Raw genomic sequence first — 20,734 nt, forward strand, 5'->3', positions numbered from 1 at the left:
TTCAACAATAAGTATCCATCTCCCCTTCTCCTAGCCCCTGGTAACCACTAACTTCCTTCCTTTCTTTCTTTTCTTTTTTTTTTTTTTCTTTTCTTTTTTTCATTTTTAAAAAAGATTTATTTGAGAGAGAGAGAAAGAGAGAAAGACGGGGGTGGGGACAGTGGGAGAGAGAGAATCTAAGCAGACTCCGTTGTCCAGCATGCAGCCCAATGTGGGGCTTGATCTCATGACCCTGAGATCATGACCTCAGTTGAAATCAAGAGCCGGACACTTAACCAACTGAGCCACCCTGGTGCCCCATTATTCTCCTTTCTATATCTATGAATTTGACTATTTCAGGCACCTCATGCAAGTGGAATCATACATTTGTCCTTTTGTGTCTGGTTTATTTCACTTAGCATAGGGTTCTCAAGGTTAACCCATGTAGCGCGTGTCAGGATTTCATCTTTTAAGTCTGAATAATGTTCTCCAAGATGTATACTGTCTTCTTTTGTCTGCCCATTCATCTGGTTGAACGTTTGTTCCTACCTTTTGGCCAGTGTGAATAAATGCACTTGGACACTGGTATTAATCAAGATTTTTCAAAATGTATAAATATAGCGTCATGACTTCTATGTGTAGACATGGCTGAAAGGTAAGTAGGTGTGCCCTATATCCTCATTTCACACCAAAGATTTGACATCACTTTCATATCCTCTACCCAAATTAAATAGTCACTCTCTGTAAAGATGAGTGGAGACTTCACAGGAAAAAAGATGAAAAAAAAAAAGAGGAGAAGGAGAAGAGGGAGAAAGAAGAGAAAATTTCTTGACATTTGCCTAAAATCTTGGGAAATCTGGAGGTGCGATGCTTTAAATGCTGATCGTGCTGAGTCACAGAGCAGCAGCCCCTAGGGTTCCATCCTGACCCCAGACAGCCCAGGAGGCTTAAACACCATGAACAGGACTACTAGCTAGAGACCAGAGCCTTCTAATAGGTTGAGTCTATTCTAACAGAATTGACTATTGATTATTAGCACTTAAACAGACTTGGAGTGGCTTAGGGGGTCCTGTTTTATCTACACCTTCTTACATTTAAGCCCTCTGATCTAAGCTGTTATGGGTTTGGAAGGAGAGGAAGAAAGATTCATTGCTGTTCCTCCCCAACTCGACCGCCTTCCCTTTTATTTACCCAGAGTCAGCCGGACTGCCTTCATAATTCTACGCAGACGCTCCGAGAGGCTATTTCAGGATAAGTACTATAGTACTCTTGGGCGCGCTCTGGCAGCACACAGACCAATACCGGGGTGTTCTGAAGGGCCCATTTTTGGGCTTCAAGTTATCGAAGATTTCAGAAAACTCGGCTGAGGTCTAAGTGGGTGGTCCCACCGTGCTGTAACACACAGAACTGGATGATTATGCTAGCAACCGCGCCAAAAACAATATCATGTTCACACATTTAACCTTTGCTCAGGAGAAGCTTTTATTTTTATTATTTTAAATTCTAAAATGACTTCAGAATTCTACAGTTGCTGCAAGTATGATATGAAGAGCTTTTGCTTTCCTGGGCCACTGGAGGGAAGCTGCTGGCATGGTGCTCCCTCACCCCGATCCCAAGGTGGACAGCGGCCGCTCGAGGATCCGTTCTTGAACACAGACAAGGACGTGTGTGGGAGAGCTCCGAGGCAGTGACAATCCCTGAGGCAGCTGAAGAGCCAATGAGCATGTGACTGTCACTGTGACCTGGTGTTACCTCCAGTCTGTGGGAATATGACTGGCATCTCCAAAGGATCTCCAACTGATGTCCTATCTAATCCCACTTTTTTTTTTTTTTTTTAAGATTTTATATACTTATTTGTCAGAGCAGAAGCATGGAGAGCTGCAGGCCGAACAGGCAGAGCAGGCCGAGGGAGAAGCAGGCTCCCTGCTGAACAAGGAGCCCGATGTGGGACTCCATCCCAGGACCCTGGGATCATGACCTGAGCTGAAGGCAGATGCTTAACCAACTGAGTCACCCAGGCATCCCTCCAAACCCACTTTCTCTCAAACACCGCATCAGCTGTAGAGCCATTAATCTGCCAGCATAGAAACTTCCAGCAGTTCCCTTTTGTTAAAATCTTCCCAGATGAAGCTGCAATGGTTGGTGGCACTTAAAGTCTGCATGGCAGGGCCCCCAACGACTCTGGCTCCGTGTGCCTGCTGCGTAAACCTCGTTCTCCCACTAACCCGCTGTGTGGCCTTGGGAAAGTCACTACATCTCTACGTGTCTCAGTTTCCCCATCTGTAAGTGGGGAGGCTATTAGGGTCTACCTCACGAAACTTCTGTTAGGATTAAACGAGTTACGATACGTAAAGCACTGAGAATAGTGCAAGCACGCACGTAAGCGTTACCCTACTTCAGGCAGCCTGAAAGACACACCACTCCACTCCCCAAATACCCTCTCTGGGCTCTTCCTCTCCATGGATTGCCCAGCGCCAACCTCTCAGTTCAGGCCCTACTCATCCTTCTAAGCTTAGCTCAAATCTCATTGCCCCCACCGGCCCCTCCTGCTTCCTGGAAGAAAGGAGTCTTGTCTTCCTCTGAAAGGCCGATGCACGTGTCTCCTGCTGTTTTATGGTATGGTTGCGATAATCATGCCTTAAACAAGACAGAAAACAAAAGGGCTGTGCATGTTGTAAAGCGCCACACAGACGCTGATTCCAACAATAATGGCGTCCTCTTATCTCCACCACAGTCCGGGAGCTGCACGAGCGCCGGGATCACATTTGTTACCTTTGTTTCCCCCATAGTGCTTCACACAGTAAGATTGTGAGTGAACTTTTTCAATGCAGGAGTAAATGATTAATACCGTAGTCAGTGTCCCAGACGGGTAGGTCACTGAGCGAATGGGAAGCTTGAGACAAAGGAGGAAGAGGAGTATTTTCAGACCATGGGTATTTTTCAGGTACAGTGGGCCTATGCATTGTGGTGGGCCTATGCCAGCGCGTGGGCAAGTGAGGAGGACAGTCAGCATCTTAAAAAGCTTCTTCTGAGACTCCGTTTCAATTCAGATCAGGAAAGTGCTCCAGGCTCTGCTTCCTCCTTTCTGGGTCAAACCCTCTCTCTCCCACCTGGCTTTCCTGCTCTGTCAGTTTCATGCTCTGTCAGTTACAGTTCTTAGTTGCAAGCAAAAGAAACTAACTTTGTCCCACTCCACCAAAAGAAAATTTACTGACACTCTGGTGGGGGCTTGAAGAACCAAGAAAGCTAGAGTCAAAGCTCGAAAAAGATAGGAGTAGAACTGCAGAGGTGCGGGCCGTGGGGACCTCAGCAGCTGCAGCACCACAGGAAAAGCCTCATTACAGGCACAGCCGCAGCCGTGTTCCTCACATCCTTGAGAACCAACCACGTCAAAGTCCAGGAGGGAAAGACCAGCTAGCCAGGTGGGTCCCATGTCATGCCACGCTGCACCCGGGGCGGGGGGGCGGGGGAGTGGAGGATTTGGCCCTTTGGCTTGTCAAGGGAAGCAAGCACCATGTCTTATGAGAGGTACAGAGAGGCAAACTTGATTACCTGGGGAAAAAAAAATACTGGGGAAAAGAACTGTTGGGAAAGAAAATTGGATGCTGACTGCTAATTACCAAAAACTGCCACCACACCATGCTTCTGACGCTGTGTCTTGATTCTCCCTTCCAATTTTGCCCACCCAGATGGACAACGGCCCTGAAAAGCACTCTGGTGTTTTGATTCTGCTTCTCTCGCGAGGGACTGACTTTCTTGGTGGCAAGTGCCTCTGCCTGTGGTTCCCCAAGCTACTGGGATGCCCAAGCCCAGGTCCTCCAGACTTTCGGGCATAGCAGATAATCTATTTCTTTACTGTTGAAGATACTCGTTGTGTTTTGGGCTACAGCTGAAATCATCCTACCTGATACAGCCTTCCAGCCACTACTCTACACACGAGGCACACTCTGAGATGCCACTGCCATCATCCAACCTCGGAACGTGAGCCCAGAGGGAAACTCTCCCCACCCAAAAAAGGAGAAGGCTTTCTGCAGCTGCATGGTTCACACATGTCTCAGGCCAGCCCCCTTACTCCTTACCCTTTGTCTTTTTTGGATAAGCATCATGTAATTTGGGACCACAGATATTGAGTAATTACCATAGCAATGATTAGGGATTCACTTCAGGAATAAGGAAATATAATTATAGTCCCCTGGCAGCTTGTTTCCATGACAACAGGGGCAATTGCAATTGATCAGCAGTTTTCTAGTTCTAAACAGATCCGTGAGTCTCATTCAAATGAAATGCTAAAGAGCAATTAAGTGCCAGCGGCAGACAAACTGGAGTCACTGGAAGGGACTGGAGTCTGATCCTGTTCCGTGCGGCATCCTGGAGGCGCACCCGGACTTTGGCATCCCGTGAAAATCTACAGTGCTCCACAGCTCTGGAGCACCAATCCCTTACTAAGCACAAGAGAAACGGGACAGGGCGAAAGAATTCCAGGAAGAGGAGGGAATTCTGGAATCTTGAAACACACGGTCTTGGAACTGGAAGTCAAAGGATCATTTTCTCCAGCGCGTGAACTCCGTCCTGGGTCTCCCTCGCAGAGGACATCTGTCTAACCTGCCATCAAGTTCTGTAAGGACTCCACCTGCAGTCTGTTCAACACCTCTGCGTCTCCACCTGAAGAAGACCTTTTCAGAAACCATTTGGGAATCAATTTAGTCTTGCTCTGGGCTCTGGAAATAGAAAACCAGTAGCTACCCCCTCCTTATCTTGGTAATAATATTAGCCAGTATTTGTAAAGTGCTATTTAATAGCAGATAGTGGAATGTCACGTGTGGTTTTGGTGGTCCTCGTAATAAACCAGGAAGAGAGCATATCCATTTCACAACTGAAGGAGCCGGCTTGGTCAAGATCACACAGCGCAGGAATGAAAGCAACGCATGCGCAAGAGACCCTGACTCCTGGCCTGCTGCTCTCCCACACGCTGTGTCTCCATGACTAGAGATCCTTCACCCTCCATCCCCTCGAGACTTGCTCGGCCCAGCTCCATTCGTTCTCCAGCTTAGCCCCTAGATGTCATTCACTGAGTGGTCTTGTCCCTCTTTTCTAGTCCCTGTTCAATCAGCACATCACAGGTTCCTAAGGGTAGAGTATAACTGCTCAAGTCACTAAGTCTTTATTTTTTTATTAACATATAATGTATTATTTGTTTCAGGGGTACAGGTCTGGGAATCATCAGTCTTACACAATTCACAGCGCTCACCATAGCACATACCCTCCCCAATGTCTATCACCCAGCCACCCTATCCCTCCCACCTCCCTCCGCTCCAGCAACCCTCACTTTGTTTCCTGAGATTAAAAGTCTCTTATGGTTTGTCTCCCTGTCTGGTTTCATCTTGTTTCATTTTTCCCCTTCCCCTATGATCTTCCATCTTGATCTTCCTCACATCAGTGAGATCATACGATACTTGTCTTTCTCTGACTGACTTATTTCACTTAGCACAATACCCTCTAGTTCCATCCACGTCATTGCAAATGGCAAGATTTTGGTTTTTTTGATGGGTACATAATATTCCATTGTGTATATATACCACATCTTCTTTATCCATTCATCTGTTGATGGACATCTAGGTTCTTTCCATAGTTTGGCTATTGTGGACATTGCTGCTGTAAACATCCGGACACACGTGCCCCTTCAGATCACTACGTTTGTATCTTTAGGGTAAACACCCCGTAGTGCAATTGCTGGGTCATAGGGTAGCTCTATTTTCAACTTTTTGAGGCACCTCCACACTGTTCTCCAAAGTGGCTGCACCAGCTTGCGTTCCCACCAACAGTGTAGGAGGGTTCCCCTTTCTCTGCCTCCTCACCAACACCTGTCATTTCCTGACTTGTTAACGTCAGCCATTCTGTCTGGAGTGAGGTGGTGTCTCACTGAGGTTTGGTTTATATTTCCCTGATGCCGAGTGACGTTGAGCAGATTTTCATGTGTCTGTTGGCCATCTGGATGTCTTCTTTGCAGAATTGTCTATTCATGTCTTCTGCCCATTTCTTGATTAGATTATTTGTTCTTTGGGTGTTGAGTTTGATAAGTTCTTTAAAGATTTTGGATATCAGCCCTTTATCTGATATATCATTTGCAAATATCTTCTCCCATTCTGTCTGTTTTCTTTTGGTTTTGTCGATTGATTGTTTCCTTTGCAAAAGCTTTTTATCTTGATGAAGTTTCAATAGTTCTTTTGTGCCCTGGCTTCCCTTGCCTTTGGCGATATTTCTAGGAAGAAGGTGTTGTGGCTGAGGTTGAAGAGGTTGCTGCCTCACTAAAACTTTTCTGACTTCACCTTCTGAAAAGCAGCAAGGCTGAGTGATCTAAAGTACCACACGGGGACCCGGGAGCCTGAGCTCCATGGCAATCTCACTGACGACATGCTGTCTTACTACACTGTGTAATTCTCCTTTCCCAGTGGGCCAGGGGACAGTGAGACTCTACCACGGTGGGAAACTGAAGGATGAGGTAGATGAACACTGAACATACAGTAGGAGGAGTCAGCATGGCACCAAAGAGCAGTATTTGTACATTCGGTACATGAATAATGTGAACGCCTGCTATGTGCCAGGCACAGCTGCAGAGGCCGGAAATACAGTGAACAGCTATGCAGGCCTGCCCTTATGGAAAGGTAAACCACGAGAACCATGGCAAGCCTGACCCAGGCTGAGGGGGCCAGAGTAAGCTACTCACTGAGGAAGGCACATTTGTGCAGAAAAGTAAGGATAGAGGTAATGAGCTGGGTGAAGCAAGTGGAGATGGGGGATGGGGTTGTTCCAGACAAAAGGGCGGCCACACACACAATCACCTGACTTGGATTCTAGTCACACTTGAGACTAACAGCACCCCACTGTGATCTCTTCAATTGTCTGTGTCCCCATTTGTAAAGTGAAGGTATTGATCAGGACTAAAAATTACCTTAGACTTTTAACATTGGGGTGTGTGTGTGTGTGTGTGTGTATGTGTGTGTGTGTGTGACTACTGAATAAGGGTATCAGTAGAGAGTAAGATTTATATTTCCTTGTGTGTGTGTGTGTGTGTGTGTGTGTGTGTGTGTGCGCAGAGGGGCTGCTTGGGGGTCAATCACAGGCAATTTTTCTTTTTACAGTACAGATGTGTTTTTTTTTTAAGCATCTATCCTGCCATGAATTCAAAGAAATGGATTTCCAACAACTCAGGCCTCTTTCCATTTGTTCTAAAAAAGTGTGCTTTTCTGGATGGAGCAGGCTGGCACTTGAACCCAAGGAACTGTCTCTTTTGCTTCCTTCTTTTCCTGATCATTTTCCCTCACACGTTTCAGGAAGCCATCTTGGCTGTTAGCGGGCTTAATGTGCACAATATATATATATATATATATAAATTCTCCTGGCAAGGATCTTGTCCAACAGGACCTACAGCATTCTGGGCAATGTTGTAGACTCTAACGCTTTTGTCAGGGTAACATGTGTGTGGCAGTCCTTTTTGACAGATCCCATACCCCTGATGTCTCTAATATCACCTGCCTATAGATCCACACATGTGTGGCCAAAGGAACAACTCTATGTTTCCTAAAGGGCACAGACAACCATTTCCATTAGGCAGTCCCAAGCATGACCCGCAGCTCCTCCCCCTGTCCTCTGTCCCTTCAAGACAACTGCTTCCCTCAGTGGCGGACCCTCGAGCAAACAGGCACTGCTGCTCCTCCCAACCAGCCTGCCCTGCTGGGCAGTGAAGTCCTAACACAAAATTATCATTTTCTGCTCTGCCCCACACTTCTACTTCCTATTTTGGAGATTTAGGAGAAGAGAATAAGCCCTGAATCTCCCCTGCCCATATGAACTTATCACCTCAGCCAGATAGGACCTCATCAATGCCACATTCATTACTTTAAAACAAAGTCTTTTTTAAGATATAATTCACATGTCATAAAATTCAACTTTTCAAAGGACACATTTCAATGATTTTTAGTCTATTCAAAGAACTGGGCAATTATCACCACCACCTAAGTTTAGTTTTTATCATCCCCCAAAGAAACTCCATACCCATTAAGAGTCACCCCTCAACCCACCCCATGCCTGGCAACCACTAATGTTTCTGTCTCCATGAATTTGCCTATTTGAGTCATTCATATAAATGGACTCGTACATTAGGTGGTATTTTCTAACTTCCTTCTTTCACTTACCGTGTTTTCAAAGTTTATCCATGTCATACCATGTATCAGTATTTCATTCTTTTTTATTCCCATTAATATTCCATTGCATAGATACACAACTCATTGTATTTATCCATTCATCTTTTTTTTTTTTTTTAAGTTGGCATAGATACCATCGTGGGGCTGGAACTCAAGACCCCAAGATCAAAAGTCACATGCTCTACCCACTGAGCCAGCCAGGCACCTCAATCCATTCATCTTTTGATGGACTTTTGGATTGTTTCAACACTTTGGCTATTATGAATAATGCTGCTATGAACATTAGTGTACAAGTTTTTGTGTAAACATGTGTTTTCATTTCTCTTGGGTGTATATCTAGGATTGGAATTGCTGCGACATATGGTAATTCTATGTTTAACATTCTGAGGAACCGTCAAACAATGGCTGTACCATTTTACATTACCATCAACAATGTATGAGGGTTCCAATTTCTCTACATTCTCAACAACACATGTTACTACCTGTCTTTTTTTATTATAGCCTTCCTAATGGCCATGAAGTGATATCTCATTGTGGATTTGATTTGCATCTTCCAGATAACTAATGATGTTGAACACATATATTTTCATATGTTAATGGACCTTTTAATATCTTCTATGGAGAATGTGTATTCAAATAGTTTATCCACTTAAAATTGTTTTGGTCATGTTATTACTGAGTTACAAGAGTTCTTTACCTATTTTGAATATGTCTTTTATCAGATGTATGATTTGCAGGGCACCTAGGTGGCTCAGTCGGTTAAGCGTCTGCCTTTGGCTCAGGTCATGATCCCAGGGTCCTGGGATGGAGCCCCACATCAGGCTCCCTGCTCAGCAGGGGGCCTGCTTCTCCCTCTTCCCGTGCTTGCTGATCCTCCTGCTTGCATTCTCTCTCTCCAATAAATAAATAAAATATTTTTTTAAAAAAAGATGTATGATTTGCAAGTGGTTCCTTCCATTCTGCGGATGGTCTTTTCATTTTCTTGATGGCGTTATTTGCAGCACTAAAGTTAGTTTTAGTGAAGTCCAATTTACCAATTTTTTTCTTTTGTCACCTGTGGTTTTGGAACCTAAGCAATCACTATCTAATCATGAAGACTGACTCCTTTGTTTTCATTTAAGAATTTTATAGTTTTAGCTTTTACATTTAGGTCTGTAATTGATTTTGGATTCACTTTTGTGAATGCTTTAAAAAAGGAGTCCAACTTCATTCTGTGGCATGTGGCTATTCTACTGTTCCAGCACCATTTGTTGAAAAAGACTATTCTTAACCCATTGAGTCACTTGGCACACGTGGTGACAACCCGTTGACCACAAATGTGAGAGTTGACATTTGTACTCTCATTTACATTCCATTGATCTACATACTCTCATGCCATTCCCACACTATATAGGCTACTATAGCTTTGTAGTAAGTTTTAAGAAGTGAGTTTTGAGAAGTATGAGCCCTCCAAGATTGTTTTGGTTATTTTGGGTCCCTTGCATTCCTATATGAATTTTAGAATTGCTAGCCAGTTTTTGTAAAAAAGTCAGTTGTGACTGTGATAGGAATTGCACTGAATCTGTACTTCAATGGGGGGTACTGCCATCTCAACAATATTAAGTTTTCCAGTCTGTGAATGGGAATGTCTTTCCATCTATTTAGATCTTTCTAAATTGTCTCAATGGTATTTTGTCATTTTCAGTGTAAAAATCTTGTGTTTCTTTTATTTTTTTAAGTTTATTTATTTTCTTTTTAGTGTTCTGTACACCCAACATGGGGCTCAAGCTAACAACTCTGAAATCAAGACTTGCATGCTCTTCTGACTGAGCCAGCCAGGCACCTCTTGTGTTTCTTTTATTTAATTTATTACTAAGTATTTTATTCCTTTTGATGCTATTGTAAATGGAATTGTTTTCCTAAGTTCATTTTCAGATTGTTCATTGCTAGTGTACTGAAATACAAGTGATACACAAAAAAACGCCAATCTTGTATTCTGCAACCTTGTTCAACCTTGTTTTTTAGCCTACCAGGTTTCTTGTGGATTCCTTAGGATTTTCTAGGTATAAGACCACAGTATCTGAAAATAGTTTTACTTCTTTTTTTCTTTTTCTTTTTAAGATTTTCTCTTTATTTTGAGAGAGAGAGAGTGTGTCAAGAGGGGAAGGGGCCGAGGAAGAGAGAGAATCTCAAGTAGACTCCATCCACAATGAGCACAGAGCCTAATGAGGGACTTGATCCCATGACATTGAGATCATGACCTGAGCTGAAATTATGAGCTGAACGCTTAACCAACTGAGCAACCAAGGTGTCCCTACTGTCTTTTATTTCCTTTTCTTGCCTAATTATCCTAGTTATAATCTACAGTACAATACTGAATGGACATCCTTTTCTTGTTCCTGATCTTAAGGGAACACATCCTTCTTTTATCATTGAAAATGATACCAGCTGTGAATTTTTTGTAGCTGTCCTTTCTTAAGTTAAAGAGGTTCCATATTAGTCTGAGTTTCGAGAGTTTTGATCATTTGTCAAATGCTTTTTCTGCATCTATTGAGATGATCATGTGGTCTATGCCCTTTATTTTATTAATATGATCTATTACATTGATTTTGTATGTTAAACTAACCTTGCTCTTTGGGGGTAAATCCTGCTTGATCATGGTATAGAATCCTTTTTATGTGTTGCTGGATTCAGTTTGGTAGGATTTTGTTGAGGATTTTTATGGCTATATTCATAAGGGATATTGGCCTGTAGTTTTCTTTTTTGTGATCCTTTTGTGGTATTAGGGTAACACTGGCCAGAGAGAGTGACTTGGAAAGTTCCCTTCTTTTCTATTTGCCACATTCATCCTTACATGTAAAGTCTGCTCGTGCCATTCCAGATCTGAAATATTTATACCTTGCCCATCAGCCATTCCAAGTCCTGTCCATCACTTGGAGCCAGTCCAAGTCCTCTTCATTCCTGAACACTTTCTTGACTGCTCCAGGCCCAGAGTGAACTCACCCTCCCTGAAGTCGTTTCAGTTCTGAATGTGCTTACAGGTGGTATTCACTATAAGGAGCTGTAGCTGAAATGACAGAGTAAATGCGGGGTGTGGGAAAGAAACTGGAAGCAGCACAAGTGGAGTCCTAGTGAGTAGCAGAGCCTCAGGAAGGCAGCTAAGGCAGGAAGACACCTGAGTCTGGTGACTCAGGACCAGTAGAACAACTGAGGGCCATGTGACTAGCTTTCCAGTAAGGTCACAGCCTCTTGAGAGGCAGAATAGTGGATGGTTAAGAATGAAATCTTTACTGCTTAAATACTTGGCTTCAGCAGCTTACCAGCAAGTCATTCTCTAGCCTTAATTTTCTTACCTTTGAAATGGCAACAGTGTCAGGAACAAGACAAGAATGCCCACTCTTATCACTTTTATTCAGCATGGCACTGAAAGTCTCAGCCACAGCAATTAGGCAGGAAAAAGAAATAGAAGGCATTCAAATTGGAAAGGAAGAAGTAAAACTCTATTTGTGGACATAATTTTACATATGGAAAACCCTAAAGGCGCCACCAAAAAAAGGGTTAGAACTAATAAAAGAATTCAGTAAAGTTTCAGGATACAAATCAATATATAAAAATCTGTTGCACAGGGGCGCCTAGGTGGCTCAATGGGTTAAGCCTCTGCCTTCAGCTCAGGTCATGATCTCAGGGTCCTGGGATCAAGCCCCACATAGGGCTCTCTGCTCAGCGGGGAGCCTGCTTCCCCCCTCTCTCTGCCTGCCTCTCTGCCTACTTGTGATCTCTCTCTATCAAATAAATAAGTAAAATCTTTTTTAAAAAATTTGTTGCATTTTTGTACACTGACAATGAACTATTGGAAGAGAATTAAGAGAGCAATCCCATTTACAACTGCATCAAAAAAAGACACCCAGGAATACATTTTTAAAAAAAGATTTATGTATCCATTTGAGAGAGTCAGAGAGAGCACACAGAGGGAGAGGAAGAGGGAAAAGCGGACTCTCCATTGAGCAGGGAGCCTGATACAGGGCTTGATCCCAGGACCCCAAGATCACGACCTAAGCAGAAGGCAGATGTCCAGTGACTGAGCCACCCATGCACGTGCCTTCCCCCCAGGAATAAATTTAACCAAGGAGGTGAAAGATCTATACACTGAAAATAATAAGACACTGATAAAAGAAATTGAAGAGGACACAAACATAATGATATTCTGTGCTCATGGATTGGAAGAATTGTTAAAATGTCCATACTACCCAAACCTACAGATTCAATGCAATCCCTATCAAAATTCCAATGGCATTTTTCAAAGTAATAGAACAAACATTCCTAAATGTTATATGGAACCACAAAAGATGCCAAATAGCCCAAATAATCTTGAGCAACAAGAACAAAGTTGGAGGTATCACAATCCCTGATTTCAAATTATATTATAAAACTACAGTAATCAAAACAGTATGGTATCAGCATAAAAACAGACATATGGATCAATGGTATAGCACAGAAAGCCCAGAAATAAACACCTACATAAATGGTCAATTAATTTACAACAAAGGAGGCAAGAATATCAATGAGAGAAGGATGATCTCTTCAATAAATGGTGTAGGGAAAATTGGACAGCCACCTCTGAAAGAATGAAATTAGACTATTCTCTTATACCATGTACAATATATCTCAGAATGGATTAAAGACTTTAATATAAGACCTGAAACCATAAAACTAGAAGAAAACACAGGCACTAAGTTCACTGACAGCAGTCTTGGTGGTGATTTTTAGTTCTGACTCCAAAGGTAAGCACAACAAAAGCAAAAATCAAGACGTGGGACTATATCAAACTAAAAAGCTCCTGCACAGCAAAGGTAACCATCAATAATATGAAAGAGCAGCCAACTAGCTGAGAGAAGATATTTATAAATCATATATCTGAAAAGGGGTTAATATCCAAAATACATAAAGAACTCATACAACTCAATAACAAAAAAAAAACCAGTCTGATTAAAAAATGGGCAGAGGATCTGAACATGTTTCTGAAGAAGACATACAGGTGGCCATCAGGCACAGAAAAAGATGCTCACGAACACTAATCAGGGAAATGCAAAAGATAAGAAATAACAAGTGTTGGCAAGGATGTGGAGAAAAGGGAAACCCTCATGCACTGTTGGTCAAAATACAAATTGGTGTAGCCACCACGGAAAACAGTATGGAGGGTCCTCAAAACTTTAAAAATAGAACTAACATGTGGTCCAGCAATTTCACTACTGGCATTTTTTTTTTAATTTCTAAAAAGGATTTTTAAAATTTATTTGAGAGAGAGAAAGAGAAAGAGAGAGTGAGCATGAGTGGGGGGCAGAGGCAGAGGGAGAGGGAGAGGGAGAAGAAGACTCCCCACTGAGCAGAGTGCTCAATATGGGGCTCCATCCCAGAACCCTGGGATCATGACCTGAGCCGAAGGCAGACAGATGCTTAACCAACTGAACCACCCAGGCACCCCCACTATTGGTATTTATCTGAAGAAAACAAAAACACTAATTTGAAAAGATATATGCACCCTTGTTCACTGCAGTATTATCTACACTAGCCAACATATAGAAACAACCTAAATGTTCATCAATGAATGAGTAAAGATGATGTTACACACACACACACACGAACGTTATTCAGCCCTAAGAATGAAATCTTGCCATTTGTGATAATGGACAGGCCTTGAGGGTATTACGCTAAGTCAGAGAAAGACAAATGCCATATGATCTCACTTATATGTGGCATCTAAAAACTGAAAGAAACAAACATGAAGAACAAAACTAATAAATACAGAAACAGACTGATGGTTGCCAGAGGGGAGGGGTTAGAGGATGGGTGAACTGGGTGAAGGGATACAAATTTCCAGCTATAAAATAGTCACGGGGATGTAACATACAGCACGGTGACTATAGGTAATAATACTATTATTTGTATTGTACTGGATATATCATTCTACGTATTGTACATACTATTTGTATTATATATTTGAAAGATGCTAAGAGGATAAATATTAAAATTTCTCATCACAAGAGAAAAACTTTTTTTGTAACTTTGTATGGTGACAGATGGTAACAAGATCTATGGTTGTGATCATCTTACAGTAGATATAAATACTGAATCATTACGTTGTACACCTGAAACTAATATGGCATATGTCCATTATACCTCAATTTTCTTAATCTCAATTTTTGAGAGAAATGGGGATGATAATGTCAATCGCAGAGATGTGAACATTATGAATCACCTATACAAAACACATTGCATTAAGTTCAATAAGTGGTAGCTTTAATATATGCCATTGGATATTCCCTGTGAAAAAAAGGTTTGTGGTTAAAGGAGTCTTGGAAATGTTCTGTACTACATCCCCTTTCTAAGAGATTCCCAGGACACATCAGCATAGTAAAAGGTCTGAAAGTCTGAAGTAAAGAACCCGATTTGTTTTGGCCAAGAATTTCCCAAACCTATTTGCCAAGCTGACCCTCTCCCTCTTTTTAAATTTAGCACATTTTGGGAAACACGATTTTCATTGTATTTAATAAATAAAGGAAGTAACATTAAATTGTTAAAAACCGAACATGTTTTACTATTTTGCTTTCCCCTCAGGCAGGTATAATTTAAAAGCAGCAGCCGAGGAGAAATCAAGGCCTCTAACCTAGAGAAAGAACAGTATGCTTTAAAAGCCTGAAGGAAATGAGAAATTTCAGGCAGAAGGAGCAGATCAATAATGAGCTATTTTTGGCCATGGAGACATTTCTAGAATTACAGATTCTTGGAGTTTGACAGCATGTTAAAGTTCAGCTCCTTTAAATTCTCACCCAGTGCAGAATTTCCCCTTCATCAGGCCAAACCCCTGCTGGCACATACCCAGCCTCCCCAGCAGCTCCAGAATTTAGGAAATTCTCCCTCACCCTGGGCTGAAAAATTTGCCTCCTTGGAATCTCCACCCAAGACCATGCTAGCAGAATTTTGAGTCTTGTGTTTTGGTGAGAGCTGTCCATTTTGGAGAAAGCAAACAAAATGCACAGAAACTTTTTGTGAATCATTATACAATCTAAAATACCATGATTATTAATTGAGCAGTAAACTGAAAATAAAAATTGTTGGAAACATTTTAATTACACTTCAGTTAAAAAAACAGAAGTGTTGGAAACAACATCTTTCATTTTCTCCATCTGTGAAGGGGACAAATAATCAGAAATTCAGCTATATGGTAAGCAAGATAAGCAATGATATAGTATTTACTTTGCAGGCGGAGTTATTTTGCAATTGTCAATTTCTGAGAAAAAAAAAGGGGAATGTATATTTTAAATAACTCCTGTTTTCTTGTCTTTTTAATTAAAAAAATATTTAAAGAGACATTTTAGAAACCTCTTCACCCAAAGCTTATCCTTCCAGCTTCCTTTATTATAAAAAACAACTGTTAAATAGTTAAAATATAGTGTATGTCTCATACACATAAGTTTATCAACAAAAGCCAGTAATAAGAACAGCAGACTTTACCTCTGTTTGAAGCAATATGGAATTCCAAGGCTTTGTGCAACTTAGAACCTAAGGAAAACTCCAAGGGGGTAAATGGAATAGAACTTAAATGGGAGGAGAACCCCCCAGGATCCAGGCTCTCTAAAAGTCCCAAATCATTCAGTAAGAAATCAGGGACTTGGCAAAAAAAAAAAAAAAAAAAAAAAAAAAAAAAGCATAAAAAGGGCAGACTGTGTTTTCACAGAACAGTCCTTCTAAAGGAGAACTTTCTAGACTCAACCTCATTTTGCATTAAACTACTAGTTGGTTACACTTTAGCACTTACACCTCATTCTGACACTGTGAGGCAAAAAAGGTTCACATTCCTGTTTTACAGCTGAAGGAGTGGAAGTAAAACCAAAACATTCATACTGAACCACACTCAAGCATATATCAGCACATACTGGCTTTGTGACAAACGGATGAGTTCAGTGCTAGCTGGGTTCTCCTTTCAGTGAAATAATTTCCTTCAGTTACATGTGAGAGTGTTCCTACTAAAGAGAATAGAAAACAAACAGGCCTGTCGAGGAAAAGAGTCCGTATGAGTTGGGACCTACAAATGCTGTCACTGAGCATTGCCCTGCTTGCCTAGGACTTTCCTAAGTGGTGCTTAACCGTAATACCTATTAGAATTTATTCACTGACATACAGCCCGGAGGGTATTTTTGTTCTTCTCTGTCTTTGAGTCACAGTAGAAATACCACAGCCCACATCATCCATTCCTTCCACATGTATTAGGGCAATTTGTGCGGCGCCCAGCACTCACAGGAAACATTTTTTGAGCACCTAATGCGAGGCTGAACAAAACCTGGTCCCTGACTTCATGGAACGGGCAGCCAAATGAGAGAGACAGACAGGCAAATCAATAATTTCCATAGAAAGCGACAAGTCCTTTGCTGGAGCCAGGGACTGCCAGCAAGGGTAAACGAAGCAGAGGAGGGAGTGGGAAAAGGCTTCTCACAGCCGCTGACACCTAAGCTGCCCGGAGCAGAGTTTAACCATCTCTCACTCCCACGTCAATTCCCAGCACCCAGGTGAGAAAGGACCTCCTGACCCTGCTTTTCTAAGTTCCTGACGCTGTCATGGCCAGATTTCTGTGCCTGGGCCCTCCGGAGGGAAGAGAAGGGGGGAAAGGGAAGCTGAAGAAGGGAGGGAGGGAGAGAGGGAAAGAGAAACGGGAGGGGTGAGGAAGAAGGTGGGGGAGAGATGGAGAAACAGAGAAATCAAAGAGCAGGGGCGCCTGGGTGGCTCAGCTCACGAAGCGTCCAGCTCTGGGTTTCGGCTCAGGGCATGATCCCAGGGTGGGTCGTGGGACGGAGCCCCCAGTGGGTTTCACACACAGCTGGACGCCGCTTGCCATTCTGTCTCTCCCTCGCCCTCTGCCCCTCCCCTGCTTGCGCCCCCACGCTCATGCTCTCTCTCGCTCTCTCGCTCTCACTCTCTCAAATAAATCAATCTTTAAAGAAAAGAAAAAGAAAACAAAGAGCAGAAGTTAACACTTCATGACAGGTTCCAGAAGTTGCTCGGGATTGCCAGAGGTACCAAGGGCGACCGCCCGGTGCTGCGCAGTCTGTGTGCTCCACGTGCACGCACAGTCGAACCTCCCACCACCCTCTCGCTTCGCCGAGCAACAGGCCGCCGGCGCGCAGTCTCCTTCCACCCGCGTGAACTTTTGAGCCAAAAGTTCACCCAACCAGTGGGGTGCTGCCTCTCCCACGACTGAGGGCAGCAAAATGAAGGCGCAGATCCCTGTGCTCTCCTGGAAAACGGGGCCAGACTCGCGGCCATTCCCCCACGGGGCCCCCTCCACAGAGAACGCGCGAAGAACCCCAAGTCTCCCGCCTTCCCAGAGATGCGGCACACCTGGGATTCCGCCCTTGCCTCCTCTGGATCCCGTTCCCGACCTGGGCCTCTGCCAAAGACCTGGGGCGGGGAGCGGGGGACGTATCCACTGTTACCTTAGGTTGTCCTCTAGGGTCTCCTCATCTGAAGAGAAGGTCCCATTGCTGACTCTCCGGGGAGGGTGACTCTTGTCCCCTGCAGAAGCCTCCTGGGACAACGAAGGGTCTTTCTTTTTCCTTCGGCCAAACAACTTCTTAAAAGGCTGGAATTTGCCTCCTTTCTTCTTGTCTGTGGATTACAAGACAAACACACGCTGCAGTTTGCCAGGGCTGTACCTCTGGGCCTGAGAGCAAATTACCACGGAGCCGCCTCCGGCCAAGGGAGCTGGGGCAAAGGGCGGCCATCGGAGTGAATGAGCGACCAAGCCCTGTGCCAGGAATGTCAGGGCCAGCCCCTGGCTGGGCACAGTCAGGCACAGACAAGCCAAGGGCACGGTAAGTCTCCTGCCACCGCGCTCCCGAGAAGCACCTGGGCTGGGGGGGGGGGGGCGGGGGGCAACGGTGGGGTCCCGAGGTGCACGGTGGCCTCACAGCAGCCCCTGCATGTGCCGCACAAGGGTGGCGTCTGCTTTAACAAAGCGGATGACCAGCGCCCTTCTCCACAGAAGCTGAGAAAAAACGTAAGTCAGACAGGCACTTAAAAAAAATTTATCTACCTTTATATATGTAACTTTCTATTTGTGTGTGTGTGTGTGTGTGTGTGTGTGTGTGTGTGTGTGTGTGTACATTCTCCATTGAGGATCACCCTGTTTTAGCTTTTGTAAGATTCAGAAGATAACTGCTGACTCTTGGCATAAGATTTGCCCTCAAGTCCCTCCATCCCTATATATTTCCAGTTTATCTCTCCTGTCTCCTTCCAAAATCTACTACGACGAGCCCCCAGAGAGCTGCTATGAACGTCTTTCCACATATTTCTTCCCTCGTCGGGACCCAGGCTCAGGGCCAGCATTTCCGCGGGATATCTTCGCTCACACCGCGCGGTGCCGCTCCTTCAGTCACAAATGCTTCCGCATCGCTCCGCTCCTGCCTCAGGGAAGAAAGCGGGTATCATCCTGTACCGGAAGAAGCATCTTTTCAGATCCTTCCTTTTCTGTAAGAAGCCATTGACCCAGTGGTCAATCTTTCTTAATTAATTATGGATTTATTTATTCACTTATTTATTTGAGAGAGAGAGAGAGAGAGCATGAATGAGGAAGCAGGCTTCCCATGAACAGGGAGCCCGATGTAGGGCTCTATCCCAGGACCCTGGGATCATGACCTGAGCCCAAGGCAGATGTTTAACCTGAGCCACTCGGGCCCCAGCCCCACCTCCACTTTTTAAAAAACCACTTAACCCTTACTATGTACCACTGCTTTAAAAACTTTCCAATTATTAATTCAGTTCATCCTCACAATGACCCTATGAGGTCGACACTGTTAATATTCCCATATTACAGATGAGGGGCCTGAGGCACAGAGAGATGGACTATCTTGTCTGTGTTACAGGAAATGTATCTTTGAAGCTGGGGTCAGGAGCTCTGAGGGAAAAGAAGAGAAGAAAGTTCGCCAAGTGTATGGAAAAGTACCTGCACAAACGCACACGTATGGGTCCCCATCTGAGTATCAGAACTCCCGGACCTCTGCCGGCCAGAGTCTACAGAAAATTCTGGGTATAAAAATGCAGTTAAAGATGTGCAAGGTAACCATATCATTCTTTCTGGTGATCTTCAGTTTTGGCCTTTCTGAGTCAGAGTCTGAAGTGTGGAAGAAGTAGTTTAAACTACTTGGCCCTGGGCTGTGATGTAAGACACAAAGACAGCAGAAAGAACAGTGACCAGTCACAAAAAGACAACAGCCTGCTGTGGGATCCTCACTCTAGATGCAAAGAGGCCTTCGAACTTCAGTGGTCGCTAAAACAACAATGGGCTCTATCACACTTCAGAGGCAAGGGCACTTGGTATATCAGATGCCTCCCATTCCATTGGGAGATATATATCTCCCAAAGATATAATGCTTTGTGCTAAGGCATGCAGTCCTTGAACCAGACTTAAATTCTCTTCACTGTGTTTATTTTTTAACAGACAGTACCATGCTATCATGAGGATCACAGCTTTGTAATATAGCTTGAACTCAGGTATTGGCACCCAGCTTGGCTTTCTTTTACAACATTCCTCCGGCGATTCCGAGTCATTTCTGGTTCCATCCAAATTTGATTATTTGTTCCAGCTCCATGAAAAACATCGATGGTATTTTGGTAGGGATTGCACTGAATGTATAGACTGTTCTGGGTAGCACAGATTTTTTTTTTAAAGATTTTATTTATTTATTTGACAGATAGAGATCACAAGTAGGGAGAGAGGCAGGCAGAGAGAGAGAGAGAAAGAGGAGGAAGCAGGCTCCCTGCCAAGCAGAGAGCCCGATGCGGGGCTCGATCCCAGGACCCTGGGATCATGGCCTGAGCGAAAGGCAGAGGCTTTAACCCACTGAGCCACCCAGGCGCCCCGGTAGCACAGATATTTTAATAATATTTATTCTTCCACTCCACAAGCATGGGATGTTTTTCCATCCCTTTGGTGTCTTTCTCCATTTCTTTCGTAAGTGTTCTGAAGTTTCAGAGTGTAGATCCTTCACCTCTTTGGTTAAGCTTATTCCTGGGTATCTTACAGTTTTTGGTGCAATTGTAAATGGGATTGATTCCTTAATTTCTTTCCTCAGTCACATTGCTAGTGTATAGAAATGCACTGATTTCTGTGCATTGATTTTATATCCTGTCATGTTAGCCAAACTGTGGAAGGAAACAAGATGTCCTTCAACAGATGAATGGATAAAGAAGATGTAGTTGCTCTATACAATAGAATATTACTCAGCCATCAGAAAGGGTGAATACCTACCATTACATCGATGTGGACGGAACTGGAGGGGATTATGCTAATGAAAAAGGTCAATCAGAGAAAGACAATTATCATATGGTTTCACTCATATGAGGAAATAAGAAATAGTGCAGAGGATCTTAGGGGAAGGGAGAGAAAACTGAATGGAAAGAAACCAGAAAGGGAGACAAATCATGAGAGACTCTTGACTCTGGGAAACAAGCTCAGGATTGCTGGAAGGGTGGTGGGTGGGCGGTGGGACAGCTGCGTGATGGGCATTAAGGAGGGCACGTGA

General features: G+C 43.6%; 1 protein-coding gene across 6 annotated transcripts in view; it reads right to left on the reverse strand.

Annotated features, from left to right (window-relative positions):
* CRACD (capping protein inhibiting regulator of actin dynamics) overlaps positions 1-20,734 on the reverse strand; it is a 274,661-nt gene that overhangs the window by 36,627 nt on the left and 217,300 nt on the right. For all 6 annotated transcript variants that reach the window (XM_045990069.1, XM_045990042.1, XM_045990059.1 and 3 more), the window contains one exon: positions 17,648-17,819. The gene's annotated coding sequence lies outside the window, so the exon portion shown is untranslated. The remainder of the gene's footprint in view (positions 1-17,647; positions 17,820-20,734) is intronic.

This window comes from Meles meles, chromosome 2, assembly GCF_922984935.1.
Source record: "Meles meles chromosome 2, mMelMel3.1 paternal haplotype, whole genome shotgun sequence".
Classification (NCBI taxonomy): domain Eukaryota; kingdom Metazoa; phylum Chordata; class Mammalia; order Carnivora; family Mustelidae; genus Meles; species Meles meles.